The 16,612-nt window shown below is 45.0% G+C and overlaps 1 pseudogene; it reads left to right on the top strand.

The window, feature by feature from the left end:
* The first annotated feature begins 15,687 nt into the window (after window positions 1–15,687).
* On the top strand, window positions 15,688–16,612 carry LOC115077615 (annotated as a pseudogene).

Below are 16,612 nucleotides of genomic sequence, written 5' to 3'. Positions count from 1 at the left end.
TGGTAAATCACAGTAGCTACCATTATAGAAGATTCCAATTTCTAATGGAGATCAAGATGATTCTCCCTTTAAAACAGAAAAGGAAGATCCCTGGTTTCATCCTTGTGTTTGGTCTTTTATTCTTCTGCTCAGCTGGGGTTTGTGGATGAGGCAGAAGCATTCACAGCCCCCTGGAGGAGAGAGTTGTGGTCATTGCTCAAGGATGACCCCCAGTGGCTGAATTTGGAACTTATGATTGCAGGGTTCTGGAAGCTTCACCAGCACATGGACCCAACCCAGGACTGCAATAACATTGGGGAGGAAGAGACTTGTGCATTAAGAATTGTGAGTAAAGACTAAGGGAATGAGTCTCATTCTTTTATAGTGTGTGAGACTGGGGTTAAACTGGAAGAGGATCTGGGAATCTTGTTCCTGTCTCTTTTGGTGAAGGAAGGCTAATAATTTGGAAGAAAAAAGCATATTTATGGTTGTTATGAAGGAAGAATGGTAGTCTGGGCCATGCCCGCACCATTTTTAAAGATGGCGCCGGCCATTCAGTGCTGCTCCTACCATGTGACAGGGGCTGGCCAATGGCACGGATACCCTGTCACATGGTAAGGGCAAAGGGCCATCGGCGCCATTTTTATTAGCGCAGCTGACGGCCAGAGAGCGGGAGATTGCTCCCTGCGCCCCCACTGGACAACCAGGTAATTTTAAAATGTTTTTGGGGGGGTTGGGAGGGTGGGGGAGGCTAAGGGGTCAGTTTTAAATGGTCAGGGTGGGTTTTTTGTTTATCGGATCGGGCGGAGCCGATAAACAAAAAACCAATCGGGCCGGACGATAAAAATTATAAGATTTGAATCAGAACTGGAACCGAAGCGATTCCGGTTCCAATTCATATCTCTAGTCTTAACCCCTGCTGTCTCTGTTCTGGTCCACTTCATCACCTTCATGACCAGCTTACTGAACCCACTAAATACATTTAGGAGAAGGAACTTTCTAGCAGTAGTGAAAGCCCTCCCACCATTCTATGTACCTTAAAATGAGATTACACACTATTTACCAAACATCTGTCCACTGCCAATATCTACACACCAGCCCAAAGTAGGGGTGTTCAATAATTTGAGACACTGCTAAGCACAGATGTGATCTTCTGTGGAGTGAGTGAGGTAAATGCCACGCTTACATGTAAAGGTTCCTGTATCCCTCTAGGAGCTGCTTTTGCCATGTCCAGATATATGACACAGTCCTGTCCATGCAGCAGGTTAAAGGTGGCAGTTCTGGGAGGTGTGAGCAGGCACTGCACAGGAAACCTTGGACCTGCAGATACTATTTATATTGAATATATATCAGGTGTTTTTTGATGCACATCTTTCTTCAGTAGTGAAAACACATTTCTTTTACTTACATTAGCTGCACCAAATTTGACTCTAATTCTCACAGACCTAGTTTGTTCATATGATTTCTGCTACATTTAAAGAAATAAGTCTAAAATCTACTATGGTGTATTAGTGCCAAATATCTCATGAAAAAACCAACAGGAACAATAAAAAAAACCTCACATGTACATACTTATTACATGAGAGACCGAGATAAAAAACAAGCTTTTGAAAACTTACTTAATACTAATTATTTGCTTCACGAAAACAAAAAAAAAACAACCCAACACTAAATTCAATAACACTTACCTCATTGCATGATTGAACAGTCCTTTTTCTTTTGTTTCTTAACACCATGACCGTTGGAAGCAGAGAGCAATATTATTGAATTAGGGTAGTAATCACCAGGTAGTAACCACCAATCCAGCAAGTCACCCACATGCCTCTTCTCTTCATTCCCATCTTCTAGCCTTTATGGATACACAGTGTTTATCCCATGCCCCTTTGAAATCATTCTCAGTTTTAGTCTTGACCATTTCCTCTGGAAGGGCATTCTAGGCATCCACCACCCTCTCCATCAAAAAATACTTACTGAGATTGGTTCTGAGTCTTCCTCCTTGGAGTTTCAAATTGTGACCTCTAGTTCTACTGATTCTTTTCGAATGGAAAACATTTATTGTTGACCATGGATTATTAAAACCTTTCAAGTATCTGAAAGTCTTATCATATCAGCCCTCTCCTCCAGGGTATATATATTTAGGTGCTTCAATCTCTCCACATAAGTCATATTATGAAGACCATCCACCTTTTTGGTTGCTCTTCTCTAGACCACCTCTATCCTGTCTCTGGCCCTTTGGAGATTTGGTCTCAGAACTGAATACAGTACTCCAGGTGAGGCCTCAAGGCCCTATACAAGGGGATCATCACTTCTTCTCTCTTACAAGATATTCCTCTCTATGCAGTCCAGCATTCTTCTGGCTTTAGCTATCACCTTGTCACATTACTTCTTCGACTTCAGATCATTAGACTCTATCACCCCAAGGTCTCTCTCTTGTTTCATTCACATCAGGCCTACACCCTCCATCAACTACAGTTCTTTTGGATTTTCACACCCCATATGCATGACTCTGTACTTCTTGGCATTGAATCTCAGCTGCCATATCTTCAACCACTCTTCCAACTTCCTTAAATCCCATCTCATTCTTTCCAATCCTTCTGGCATGTCCACTCTGTTACAGATCTTAGTATCCTCCACAAAAAAACAAACCTTACCTTCTATCCCTTCCGCAATGTTGCTCACAAAGATATTGAACAGGACCGGTCCCAACACTGATCCTTGCGGCACTCAGCTTAACACTGCTCTCTCTTCAGAGTAAGTTCCATTTACCATCACACATTGTCTTCTGCCCATCAACCAGTTTGCAATCCAGGCCACCACCTTGGCACTCACTCCTAAGCTTCTCATTTATTCATAAGCCTCCTGTGTGGGACCGTATCAAAAGTTTTGCTGAAATCCAAGTAGTTTACATTGAGTGCTCTTCCTTGATCCAATTCCAGTCACCCAATCAAAAAAAGTCAATCATATTTGTCTGACAAGACCTTCCCCTGGTGAATCCATGCTGCCTCTTGTCCAGCAATTCTTATGACTGTTCACTATTCTTTCCTTCAGCAGTGACTCCATTACTTTTCCCACCACTGAGATGAGGCTAACCGGCCTGTAGTTTACAGCCTCCTCTCTGTGGAGTGGAATCAAGCTGCTGGCACTAACTTTCAAAAAGGAGATAGAGCAGCTTTTAAACTAGAACAAAGGGGAAAGCTGACAATCACTCAACAGTGCATGGTTCAGAGAAATGTATCCTTGAATGTATCCTTGAAGAATACTAATGAAACAGGAGAGTTAGGGCATCCCAACAGAGAGTTTCCATTAAAAGCAAACATAGTCCATATGTCTATATGTAAAAAGTCAACAAAGCTAATGATTTCCGAATTATCCCAAACAACTGAAAAGCAGGTGATTTAAACAAACAAAAAACATACTTTGAAATGTTTGTATGCCAATGCCAGAAGTCTAAGAAGTAAGATGGGAGAGTTAGAGTGTATAGCAGCAAATGATGAGATTGACATAATTGGTTGGTATCATAGAGACTTGGTGGAAGGAGGATAACCAATGGGACAGTACTATATCAGGGTACAAATTATATTGTAATGATAGGGAGGATCAACTTGGTGGGGGTGTGGCACTTTTTGTCCGGGAGGATATAGAGTCCAACAAGATAAAGATCATACAAGAGACTAAATTAAATGCTCAGTAGAATATATTTGGGTAGAAATCCCATGTGTGTTGGGTAAGAGTATAGTGATAGGAGTATACTATCGTCCACCTAGACAAAATGGTCAGACAGATGATGAAGTGCTAAGAGAAATCAGGGAAGCAAACCAATTTGGCAGTGCAATAATAATGGGAGATTTCAATTACCCCAATATTGACTGGGTAAATGTAACATCAGGACTTGCTAGAGATATAAAGTTCCTGGATGTAATAAATGATTGCCTCATGGAGCAATTGGTTCAGGAACCAACAAGAGAGGGAGCTATTTTAGATTTAATTCTTAGTGGAACGCAGGATTTGGTGAGAGAGGTAACGGTGGTGGGGCCACTTGGCAACAGTGATCATAACATGATCAAATTTAAACTAATAACTGGAAGGGGGACAATAAGTAAATCTGCAGCTCTAACACTAAACTTTTAAAAGGGAAACTTTGATAAAATGAGGAAAATAGTTAGAAAAACCTGAAAGGTGCAGCTCAAAGGTAAAAAGTGTCCAACAGGCTTGGACATTGTTTAAAAATACAATCCTAGTGGCGCAGTCCATATGTATTCCAAGCATTAAGAAAGGTGGAAGGAAGGCAAAACGATTACCGTCATGTTTAAAATGTGAGGTGAAAGAGGCTATTTTAGCCAAAAAAAATCCTTCAAAAATTGAAAGAATGATCCATCTGAAGAAAATAGGATAAAACTTAAGCATTGTCAAGTTAAGTATAAAACACTGATAAGACAGGCGAAGAGAGAATTTGAAATGAAGTTGGCCATAGAGGCAAAAACTCATAATAAAAACTTTTAAAAATATATCCAAAGCAAGAAACCTGTGAGGGAGTCGGTTGGACCATTAGATGACCGAGGGGTTAAAGGGGCTCTTAGGGAAATAAGGCCATTGCAGAAAGACTAAATTAATTCTTTGCTTCCGTGTTTACTAATGAGGATGTTGGGGAGATACCACTTCCGGAGATGGTTTTCAAGGGTGATGAGTCAGACAAACTGAACAAAATCACTGTGAACCTAGAAGATGTAGTAGGCCAGATTGACAAACAAAAGAGTAGTAAATCACCTGGACTGGATGGTATGCATACTAGGGTTCTGAAGGAACTAAAAAATGAAATTTCTGATCTATTAGTTAAAATTTGTAACCTATCATTAAAATCATCCATTGTACCTGAAGACTGGAGGGTGGCCAATGTAACCACAATATTTAAAAAAGTCTCCAGGGGTGATCCGATTAACTATAGACCAGTGAGCCTGACTTCAGTGCCGGGAAAAATAGTGGAAACTATTCTCAAGATCAAAATCGTAGAGCATATAGAAAGACATGGTTTAATGGAACACAGTCAACATGGATTTACCCAAGGGAAGTCTTGCTTAACAAATCTGCTTCATTTTTTTGAAGGGGTTAATAAACATGTGGATAAAGGTGAACCGGTAGATGTAGTGTATTTGGATTTTCAGAAGGCGTTTGACAAAGTCCCTCATGAGAGGCTTCTACGAAAGCTAAAATGTCATGGGATAGGAGGTTAAAAAACAGGAAACAGAGAGTATGATTAAATGGTCAATTTTCTCAGTGGAAAAGGGTAAACAGTGTAGTGCCTCATGGATCTGTACTTGGACCGGTGATTTTCAATATTTGTATAAATGATCTGGAAAGGAATACGATGAGTGAGGTTATCAAATTTGCGGATGATAGAAAATTATTCAGAGTAGTTAAATCACAAGCAGACTGAGATACATTACAGGAGGACCTTGCAAGACTGGAAGATTGGGCATCCAAATGGCAGATGAAATTTAATGTGGACAAGTGCAAGGTGTTGCATATAGGGAAAAAATAACCCTTGCTGTAGTTACACGATGTTAGGTTCCATATTAGGAGCTACCACCCATGAAAAAGATCTAAGCATCATAGTGGATAATACTTTAAAATGGTCGGCTCAGTGTGCTGCTGCAGTCAAAAAAGCAAACAGAATGTTAGGAATTATTAGGAAGGGAATGGTTAATAGAATGGAAAATGTCATAATGTCTCTATTTTGCTCCATGGTGAAACCGCACCTTGAATACTGTGTACAATTCTTGTCGCCGTATCTCAAAAAAGATATAGTTGCGATGGAGAAGGTACAGAGAAGGGCAACCAAAATGATAAAGGGGATGGAACAGCTCTCCTATGAGTAAAGTCTGAAGCGTTTAGGGCTGTTCAGCTTGGAGAAGAGACAGCTGAGGGGTATATGATAGAGGTCTTTAAGATTATGAGAGGTCTTGAATGAGTAGATGTGACTCTGTTATTTACACTTTCAAATAATAGAAGGACTAGGGGGCTTTCCATGAAGTTAGCAAGTAGCACATTTAAGACTTATCGGAGAAAATTCTTTTTCACTCAATGCACAATAAATCTCTGGAATTTGTTGCCCGAGGATATGGTTACTGAAGTTAGTGTAGCTGGGTTCAAAAAAGGTTTGATTAAGTTCTTGGAGAAGTCCATTAACGGCTATTAATTAAGTTTACTTAGGGAATAGCCACCGCTATTAATTGCATCAGTAGCATAGGATCTTCTTAGTGTTTGTGTAATTGCCAGGTTCTTGTGGCCTGGTTTGGCCTCTGTTGGAAACAGGATGCTGGGCTTGATGGACTCTTGGTCTGACCCAGCATGGCAATTTCTTATGTTCTTATGAAGTGGGACCACCACCACTCTTCTCCAATCACTCAGCACCACTCCCATTTCTAGGGACCTATTGAACAGGTCATGCAGCAGACCCACCAGCACATCTCTGAGCTCCCTTAGTATCCTGGGATGAACCTCATCAGGCCCCATGGCTTTGTCCACTTCCAGTTTTCCTAGCTCTTTCCATACATTCTCATCTGTACATGGAACTTCATCTTCTCCACTCCCCTCCAGTTTCTTGTTAACTAACGACGGTCCCTCTACAGGGTCTTTTTTAGTGAACACCGAACTGAAGTGTTCATTTAATATATCTACCATTTCTTCATCTCTCTCCACACATTTATTCTTTTCACCTTTCAATTTCACTATACCACTTTGGACTTTTCTCTTTTTTCTGATGTATCTGAAAAATGTTTAGTCACCTCGCTTTACCTCTTTGGCAATCCTTTCTTCCACTTGAATTTTTGCTTTCTTGATTACTTTCTTTGTCTCCCTGTTCCACATCTCTCATTTTCTCCCAGCCTTCTAGTTCTTCCTCCACGTACTTCCCCATTTCAACATAGTCTGTGTTTTTGAACTGCTAAACTTGGGTATTTGTACGACTTCTCCATATCCTATTTGTGATATGAAACCATATCATTTGATGATCAATTGTGCAGAAGTGGACACCCCCCTGAACATTAAAGACATTATCTCTGTTAGTGAGCACTAAATCGAGGATAGCTCCTCCTTCTCTCGTGGGTTCCATTATCATTTGTTTGAACAGAGCTCCTTGAAGAGTATCTCTCTACTACTGTTAGATTCTGCAGAAGGGATTCTCCAGTCTACATCCGGCAGATTAAAATCTCCAACAATCACTTCTCTCTTCTTTCCCATCTTTTGTATGTTTTCAACCAGATTGGTCAAGTTCTTCCATTTGATTTGGAGGCCGATAAACCACTCCAATAAAAATAGATGCTCCATCATCTTTTTTTAGTACGGCCCATAATGCCTCTTCTTTGCCCCATCTTCCTTGCAGCTCAGATGCTTGGATATTGTTTTTGCCATAAAGAGCCACTCCTCCCCCTTTTCTGTCCTCTCTGTCCTTCCTTACCAAGTTATAGCGCAGTATGGCCATATCCCAATCATGAGATTCACTGAACCACGTCTCTGTGACAGCAACAACATCCAAGTTAGGGATGTGCAGCCAAAATGTTTTCATTGCATTCGTGATTCGGATTCGTCGGGGCGCAAATGCATTACATTTGGCCGCATGGCACCCCGATGCGTTAATAGGGTGAGTTAAATTTGTGTCCCAGCTAAAATTAAAATTAACTACAACCCCCCCACCCTCCTGACACCCCCAAGAGTTACCAAAACTCCCTGGTGGTCCAGCGGGGAGTCCAGAGCCATCCCTGCATTCTCACACCCTTGTTTGCCGGTTTCATCACGGCGCCGATAGCCTGTGTCACAGGGGCTACCGGTGCATTGGTCAGCCCCTGTCACATGGTCACCAGCGCCATCTTGTGCTCCTACCATGTGACAGGGGCTGACCAATGGCACATAGTATGTGACATAGTATGGACAAAGGCTATCGGCGCCATTTCGAGTCCTGGCATCGGATGGACGGCGTGCAGGAGGTCGCTCCGGGACCCCCGTTGGACCCACAGGAACTTTTGTCCAGCTTGGGGGGGCCTCCTGACCCACACAAGACTTGCCAAAAGTCCAGCGGGGGTCCGGGAGCGACATCCTGCACGCCTGCCGTCTGATGCCAATACTCAAAATGGCGCCAATTGCCTTCGCCCTGAGACTCAAAATGGCGCCGATCGACTTTGCTCTCACTATGTGTGACATACTGAGGGCAAAGGTGATCGGCGCCATTTTGAGTATTGGCATCGGACCGCCGGACCGCCACTGAATGACCTCCTGCAGTCGATCTCCTGCCGGCGCCATTTTCCGTACGGAAAACGATTCGCGGCAAGAAATCGCTTCCTGAACACCGCTGGACTCCCAGAAACTTTTGGCCAGCTTGGGGGGGCCTCCTGACCCCCAGAAGACTTGCCAAAAGTCCAGCGGGGGTCCGGAACGACCTCCTGCGTTGAATCGTTTTTGTCTATGGCCGCCGCCATTTTGCGGCAGCCATTTTGCAAAATGGCGCCGGCTGAAGACAAAAGGATTCAATTGAGGGGGCCGTTCCGGACCGCCGCCGTTCTGGACCACCGCTGGATCCGCAGGTAATTTAAAGCATTTGGGGGGAGGGGGTTCGGGAGGGTGGGGGATTTAATTTAAAGGGTCGGGGTGGGTTTTAGGGGGTTTTAGTGTGCCGGTTTTCCTGCCCTCCCCCTTCCCCCGATTTACGATTTTTTAACGATAAATCGGGGGAATTGGTATTGTATCGTGGCCCTAACGATTTTTGACGATTTAAAATATATCGGACGATATTTTAAATCGTCAAAAAAAGATTCACATCCCTAATGGTTGTAATGGAGAAGGTACAGAGAAGGGCAACCAAAATGATAAAGGGGATGGAACAGCTTCCCTATGAGGAAAGGCTGAAGAGATCAGGGCTGTTCAGCTTGGAGAAGAGACGGCTGAGGAGGGATATGATAGAGGTCTTTAAGATTATGAGAGGTCTTGAACTAGTAGATGTGACTCGGTTATTTTCACTTTCGAATAATAGAAGGACTAGGGGGCATTCCATGAAGTTAGCAAGTAGCACACTTAAGACTAATCGGAGAAAATTCTTTTTCACTCAATGCACAATAAAGCTCTGGAATTTGTTGCCAGAGGATGTGGTTAATGCAGTTAGTGTAGCTGGGTTCAAAAAAGGTTTGGATACGTTCTTGGAGGAGAAGTCCATTAATGGCTATTAATCAATTTTACTTAGGGAATAGTCACTGCTATTAATTGCATCAGTAGCATGGGATCTTCTTGGTGTTTGGGTAATTGCCAGGTTCTTGTGGCCTGGTTTTGGCCTCTGTTGGAAACAGGATGCTGGGCTTGATGGACCCTTGGTCTGACCCAGCATGGCAATTTCTTATGTTCTTATGTTCTTATCCTTGGAGTTGGGGGGTGCTCCCCCACTTTTTCCCTATCTGTGCTATGAGCAAGTTTTACCCTGCTGACCATCTGGGCTATGGAAACCTTCAGCGGATGTCAGAAGTGTTCGGAGGTCCCTTCTTCCCCGGGCTCTCACTCTCACTAGTTGTGTTCCCTACATCCTGTGACGGGGCCATGAGGTTTAGGACTCTTCGCCTTCTAGGCCTGGTGTGGAGGCAGGTTTTGGCTTCAGCTTATAAGAATATAAGAATATAAGATATGTCATACTGGGTCAGACAAAGGGTCCATCAAGCCCAGTACCCTGCTTTCAACAGTGGCCAATCCAAGTCACAAGTACCTGGCAAGTACCGAAATATTAAACAAATGCCATGCTACAACTTCCAACAAAAAGCAGTGGCTATTCACAATTGATTAATAGCAGTTTATGGACTTCTCTTCCAGAAACTTATCCAGAGGAAGGAACACTGGAGGGCATTCACCTTCAGGATGGAAGCCCCACCCATGGCAATTCAACTCAGGGAGTGGACTCTCATGCTTCTGATGGTCCCCAGGGAGGAGAACAGAAGATAGGGACTAGGCCCGGGGAAGAAAATCACAAATTGTTGCAGGGCCCCAAGGTGAGAGCCTATGAGCGTCTCCTAATCCCCAGGATGTTGTCAACTCCCAGGGAGGGAATACATCTATCACCCCCAAATCTCTAGAAGGGAAAAACCCACCCACCCCAGGGAAGGAAAGACCAGGGCACTTGAGTTCCCAGGGGAGAAATCCAAGGGGGAAAGAGGAAATATAAAACTAAATCCACAGAAGGGGAGGAGCCGAGGCTGAGCACCCAAACTCCAGCTGCAAAATTATATACAGCCGTAGTAGCCAGAAACCCCCTTCACCCATCCACTGGAAACTTCAGAGATGAGCCTGCAGTGACTGAAAAAGTCATCACAAGAGGACGTTGTGGCCTAAGCTGAAAACACACTGTGCATTGTGAGATGCTTGCTTTCGGGCACATACACGTGTATGCCATGGCAGCCGCACAAGTAGTGGGACAGAGAGTGTCCACTCCGCCAGCACGGAGAATGGTAAAGCAGTAATATACCTGCGTTCTCTTGCATCTGCTCACCAGCTGGTAGTGGAGGAAATGTTCCACCCTTTAAAGCCCCTTGATGCACAGGAGGTGAGGATAGTCTTAAATATTGTCCTCCCATTTCTCACAGAGGCTGGACTGAGGCAGCAGCTGAGCTTTCTAGGGAGAAGTGAGGTCTTCCATCTCTGTCCTTCCCCTGGGATATAGGAGTCAAGCCATGAAAAGTGGAGTCTCATAGAAGGCAGGCCTAGATTAAACTTCCCAGGGGACAAGAAGAAGTGGAGGGATGGTTTCCTGTGTGGGATGGGGGACCATGCCAGAGGACCGGTGCTATGAAGGAAGGAGAGTCCTCAGGGGGATAAAAGGGGCAGCTTCAGAAGCGGCAGAAGTCCACCTCTGCTGCAGTGCTCAAAAGCAGTACCCCGGATGCCAGGACCCCCTCAAGCCTGGAAAGGTTGATCAATAGAATTGTTCCAACCACAGATAAGCAGCTGTGGTGCCTCAGCTCGCCTCTGTGAGACCCACATCCCCTCCAGAGGTGCAACTCATTGGGAGTGGTTTCATCCCCCTCTAAAATGAATAAAAGTGACAAGAGGACTGAAAAAAGTCTAAAAGCAAAAGAAAAGAGGACAAATATGTTCCTTGTTCAAGGAGTGGACACATCACCACCCCCCACACACAGTGAGCCAGAAGGAAAGGGGCCACCAACCTAAGAAGGGGAGCCAGGCATGCATCACACCTGCGAGTAAAATAGCCCATGGATGGTGGGGCTCAGGTCCAGTTTGGGAAAACTGTTCACAGAGCTCCTCTGAGGGTTCACTAGCAGTGAAGGGGGAGGGAGAAACACCAGGACGGAGAGAGCAAGAAGGTGAGGAGCGTGAGAAGAGAGGCAAAGGAGGGGACGTCCTTGATCCTCCACCAACCCGAGTACTGGTGGATAGTGATGCTGCCTTGCCTACACAGGACTCCCTTCCCACCACTCCTTCTAAAGCTGGGGATGACACGAAGAGGGGACTAAATACAGATCTGGCAACCAACCACATGAGCTGTCAAAAGGCAGTTCAGCCTGACCCTCAACTAAGAGACTTGCCCTCCCAGCAATAGAAGAGGAAGAGGGGCCCAGTTACCATGCTTTCCTCAGCTGCTTGCCCCAGATTCATTAGGGGTACTCCTGCAGTGCTTGTGTGTGAAGGACCATTAGAGTTTCACTTCTGATATGACCCTATCCCAAACCTCCCCCTTTTCATCCCAATTCCCTATGAAGAGAATAAGGTGGAGGCAAGAGTATCTGTCCTCCACATGCACCCACAGATACCAATCCATGGATTGAAGAGATTTTGAAAGGGGCAGTCAAGCCACTGAAGAGAGAACCAGGGGAAGATCAGGGGTGTGGAGTTAATGCTAAGTGAATACAAGCAAATGGAATTGTGCAAAGGAGAAGGATCAGAATCCGACCTTCCCCTCCTGTTAGCACTAATTCCACCAGATAGCAAAGCCTTCAGATGAGCGGGGAAGGTAGCCCAGTGGAGGCGGATGTAGAAGTTCTTCCCCTGCCCATCATTGAGCTAGAAGGCCCAACATCACCTTTCCAGGCCTAGGGGGAGGTCCATTTCCCCACACAGAGAGTTAGGGGAACCCTCTTATGGGAGGGTCAATGGATCGCATAGAATCCCTTGAACATCTGGGGCCCCTCAATACCCTGGTTGAGCCAACCCTTCTTTTACCTTGAGCCACCCATTGGCACTTAAATAACTCAGGCCAGACTTCCCCTCACTTGCCATATGGTGGGATGTGGGGAAGGTTTGTCTCAGGCATCTCTGTTGGCAATATGCCAGAGATGTCAACAGGGAGCGGCATCTCCAGAAGGAGTGTCTCAAGGTGATGCTGCTGACTCCTGAAGCGGAGCTCCCTGATGCCAACCACTAGCTGCAGACAGAGAATGAAAATAAGAAGCACATCTTTCGGTGAGGCCGAGGGGCTTTTGTATACATGCAAGTCCAGTTCCTATGAGAAATGAACTGCAGCTCCCGCTTCATCTATGAACTGGAAAAGGGGAGGGGGAAGAAGCAGTGGATGACCTGTTTGCTCTCCACTGATGGAACCCCCTTCATGGAGTCAGAGAGGATTAGGGTGAGAGCGCAGGAATTTTACTCAGCTCTCTTCTCTCTGGACCCTGTGAACCCCAATGCCTACAGGGACCTGTGGGAGGGGCTTCTCATGCTCAGTCAGCATGGAAGGGAGAGAATGAAGAAGGCCTTTATTCTGTCTGAGCACACTGGGGAGCTAAGTCAGATGCTTAACAATAAAACGCCAGGCATTGACGAACTGACCATTGAATTCTTTGATCTCCTAGGACCTGATCTCCGGTGAGTCCTATGGATGCGTGGGAGACTGGGGTCCTCCCTCTTTCCAAGTCCCCTAAAGCCTTCAGCTACAGTGCCCTCAGACAATGTGAAATGCAGTCAAAAGGAGAGGATCCAGGATGGGGAGGGAGATGAGAGAAGGACCTGGTATCAAACTGCCTCATGGAAGAGTCGATACAGCCATGGTCAGACCCATGCAGCCTCAAGCAGGAAATGATATCATAGAAGAGGCTGGATTATAGAAAATGCACTGAGTAACTTTCTGGTCCAGTATATGTGTTAAGACTCAGTCCTTTCCACTTTTGAACCTCCTGTACTGCTGAATTTTAATCCATCTACAAGCAAAGCCAGAAGAGGTGCTCAGGGCTTCTACTGCTGCTCCAACTTAGGTTGAAAGGTAAAGAGGATGGTACAAAGAGAGAGATGGGCATGATGAGATGTGCTGGGTTGGTTACCATCATGTTTCTCTTAAGGATAATAACTGCTTCTCTGTGCAGGTTATCCCAATGCACCCTTTCCTTCATTTCCAATCTCTAACCTCAAGATCAAGGCCAAGAGCCCTGCATCCTGTCTCTGACAGTGGCCATTCTGGGTAAGCTGGAAGCACCTGGCAGATCCTGCTCTTTTTTTCACAGGGAGTTTATCATGACTCAGTCTACTACCTGTGATCAAGAAGATCCACAAGGATCTGATTTGCCAATGAATAGGGTTGAATCTGTCTGAAGGGACATCAATTAAAATGGCTCTGATTAAACTGCAAATACAGAACTTAATAGAGATGTGAATCATGTGCCCGATCGTTTTAAAGATCAGGTTCGGATGGTGGGAGAAAAAAATCGGATCGTTAGAGATGTGAATTGGAATCGGTTCTGATTCCAATTCACATTGTTAATTTTTTAGTGAGGCCTGAGCAGATAAAAAAAACCCCACCCCGACCCTTTACAAATGACCCCTTTGCTCTCCCACCCTCCCGAACCCCCCCAAAATGTTAAATTACCTGGTGGTCCAGTGGGGGGAGGGTCCCGGCGCGATCTCCCGCTCTCGGGCCATCGGCGCCATTTTGGCTACCACTGATAAAAATGGCGCTGATGGCCCGATAAAAAAAACCCACCCCCAACCTTTTACAAATTACCCCTTTGCTTCTCCCACCCTCCCGACCCCCCCAAAAACCTTTTACATGTACCTGGTGGTCTAGCGGGGGGTCCGGGAGCCATCCCTTCAATCATACCCTCGGTGCCGGTGCTGGAGGTTTCAAAATGGCGCCGATCGCCTTTGCCCTCACTATGTCACAGGGAGCGACGGTCGCTCCCTGTGACATAGTGAGGGCAAAGGCGATCGGCGCCATACTGGCAGTCGATCGCGTCATACTGGCAGTCGATCGCGCCATACTGGCAGTCGATCGCCTTTGCCCTCACTTTGTCACAGGGAGTAACCGTCGCTCCCTGTGACATAGTGAGGGCAAAGGTGATCGGCGCCATTTTGAAACCTCCAGCACCGGCACCGGCACCGAGGGTATAATTGAAGGGATGGCTCCCGGACCCCCTCTAGACCACCAGGTACAAGTAAAAGGTTTTTGGGGGGGTCGGGAGGGTGGGAGAAGCAAAGGGGTAATTTGTAAAAGGTTGGGGGTGGGTTTTTTTTATCGGGCCACGGCGCCATATTTATCAGTGGTAGCCAAAATGGCGCCGATGGCCCGAGAGCGGGACATCGTGCTGGGACCCCCCCCACTGGACCACCAGGTAACTTAACATTTTGGGGGGGTTCGGGAGGGTGGGGGAGGGTAAAGAATTGGTTTTATAGGGTCGGGGTGGGTTTAGGGGTTGTTTTGGTGTGCTGGTTTTCCCGCCCTCCCACAAATAATTCCCGTGCCCTATTTAACGATACAATACATATGCCCCTGACGATAAATCGGGGGCATTTGTATTGTATCGTGCATTCTAACGATTTAGAACGATTTTAAAATTATCTGACGATAATTTTAATCGTTCAAAAACGATTCACATCCCTAGAATTTAATATCTCAATATAATACATTATAATGTAACTTAAGGAGTGCTCTGGTGTTAGAATAGTGAACTAGGAACCAAAAGAAATTCTAAGCTCTAATCTCCCGGTTCTGCCTCTGGTTCTGTGATGTTGGGATAGTCACTTGATCTCTCTGTACCTGAGTTCATTTTTAAGCAAGTTTTTTTTTTTTTTTTTAAATCAGAATACCATCAAATGTATAGACAAGTTAACATTTACAACTATAAGCAGCATCTTAACTCTGATGCCGTATTCATATATTTAACAAAATTGTGTTGCCTACATTGTTTTTGTTTTCTCAACTGCAAAAATGTTATCACACTACCATTCATTCTTATACATTCATTCCTATCTCCCAGGTCTAATTCCCAGCTTTGTTAGAGACTGGTATAACTAATTTTAAACCCCTTTTCTTTCAGACACAGGATAGGATGAGAACATATGCTAACAGAACCCCTTGGTTGTACAATGAAAGGCCAACGTATTGCCAATGAGTTGACTGTGACAACTAATGAGGTGCAGATCACTGCTGACCACACATTGGAGCACCTGTAGAGCTCAATGACATCTTTTCCAATTTCATTTTACACCTCCCAGGAGTGTTTTCAGTGGCAAACCAGATCCTGTGATTGGAAGAGGACTACCTTACCTTCAGGAAAAGGGTTAAAACCTCTTTATTTCAACATATATATGGGTAGAGTATTTTAGATGATTGTTAGCTGTTTATAATAGCCTTTGGATTTTGGTTTTATATTAGGTCATATTTATTTTGTATGCTTATTGTATGTATTTTCATGTTTTATGTTTATTGTGTGAGTTATGGTGATTTTGCTTGAAACAAGCATGATAGCCCCATTGGATGTGGAAAACATGACCATGGTGACAGAATTTATTATTCTGGGGCTTTCTGATAACCCCCAGCTGCAGGTTCCTCTCTTCTGGTCTTCCTGCTCATCTACCTGATCACCCTGCTAGGGAACCTTGTGATTATCACAGTGACCTGTGCTGACCCCCACCTGCACACCCCCATGTACTTCTTCCTCAGTAACCTGGCACTCATAGACATCTGCTCCACCTGCACCATCATCCCAAAATTGCTTGTGAACTTCCTCTCTGGGGATAAGAGCATTTCCTATGTGGGGTACATTGTGCAGCTCTATTTCTTCATGGACTTTGGGGGTACTGAAGACTTCCTCCTCACTGCCATGGCTTATGACCGCTATGCTGCAGTCTGCACTATTCCCTCATTATGAATCAGAGAGTCTGTGTCCTGCTGGCTTCTGCTTCCTGGATCATAGGCTCTTTATTGTCTGAGATGATCACAGCTTCTGTCAAGCGCCTTTCATTCTGTGCCTCTAATGTGGTCGATCATTTCTTCTGTGACCTCATGCCATTGTTAAAGCTTTCCTGCACTGACACGGTCAGCAGTCAAAGCTTAGTGTTTGTTATAGGTGCATTGATTGGGGTGCCTGCCTTCTCCGTGACTCTTGTATCTTACACCTACATAGTCTCAGCCATCCTGAGGATCCACTCTGCAGAGGGGAAGCATAAATCCTTCTCCACCTGCTCCTCCCACCTCACTGTTGTCTCTGTGTATTATTTGTCAGTGTTCTGTATGTATCTGAGACCTGCCTCGACATACTCCCAGGAGCAGGGTAAAATCCTATCTGTGGTTTTCATGACTCTTATCCCCATGCTGAACCCCATCATTTACAGTCTGAGGAACAAGGAGGTAAAGAACGCAGTTAGGAGGGTCATAAGGAAGTAG

The sequence above is a fragment of the Rhinatrema bivittatum genome, chromosome 16 (genome assembly GCF_901001135.1).
Source record: "Rhinatrema bivittatum chromosome 16, aRhiBiv1.1, whole genome shotgun sequence".
NCBI classification, from domain to species: domain Eukaryota; kingdom Metazoa; phylum Chordata; class Amphibia; order Gymnophiona; family Rhinatrematidae; genus Rhinatrema; species Rhinatrema bivittatum.
The sequence above is the reverse complement of the archived record's forward strand: the minus strand, read 5'-3'. Positions and strand labels throughout refer to the sequence as shown.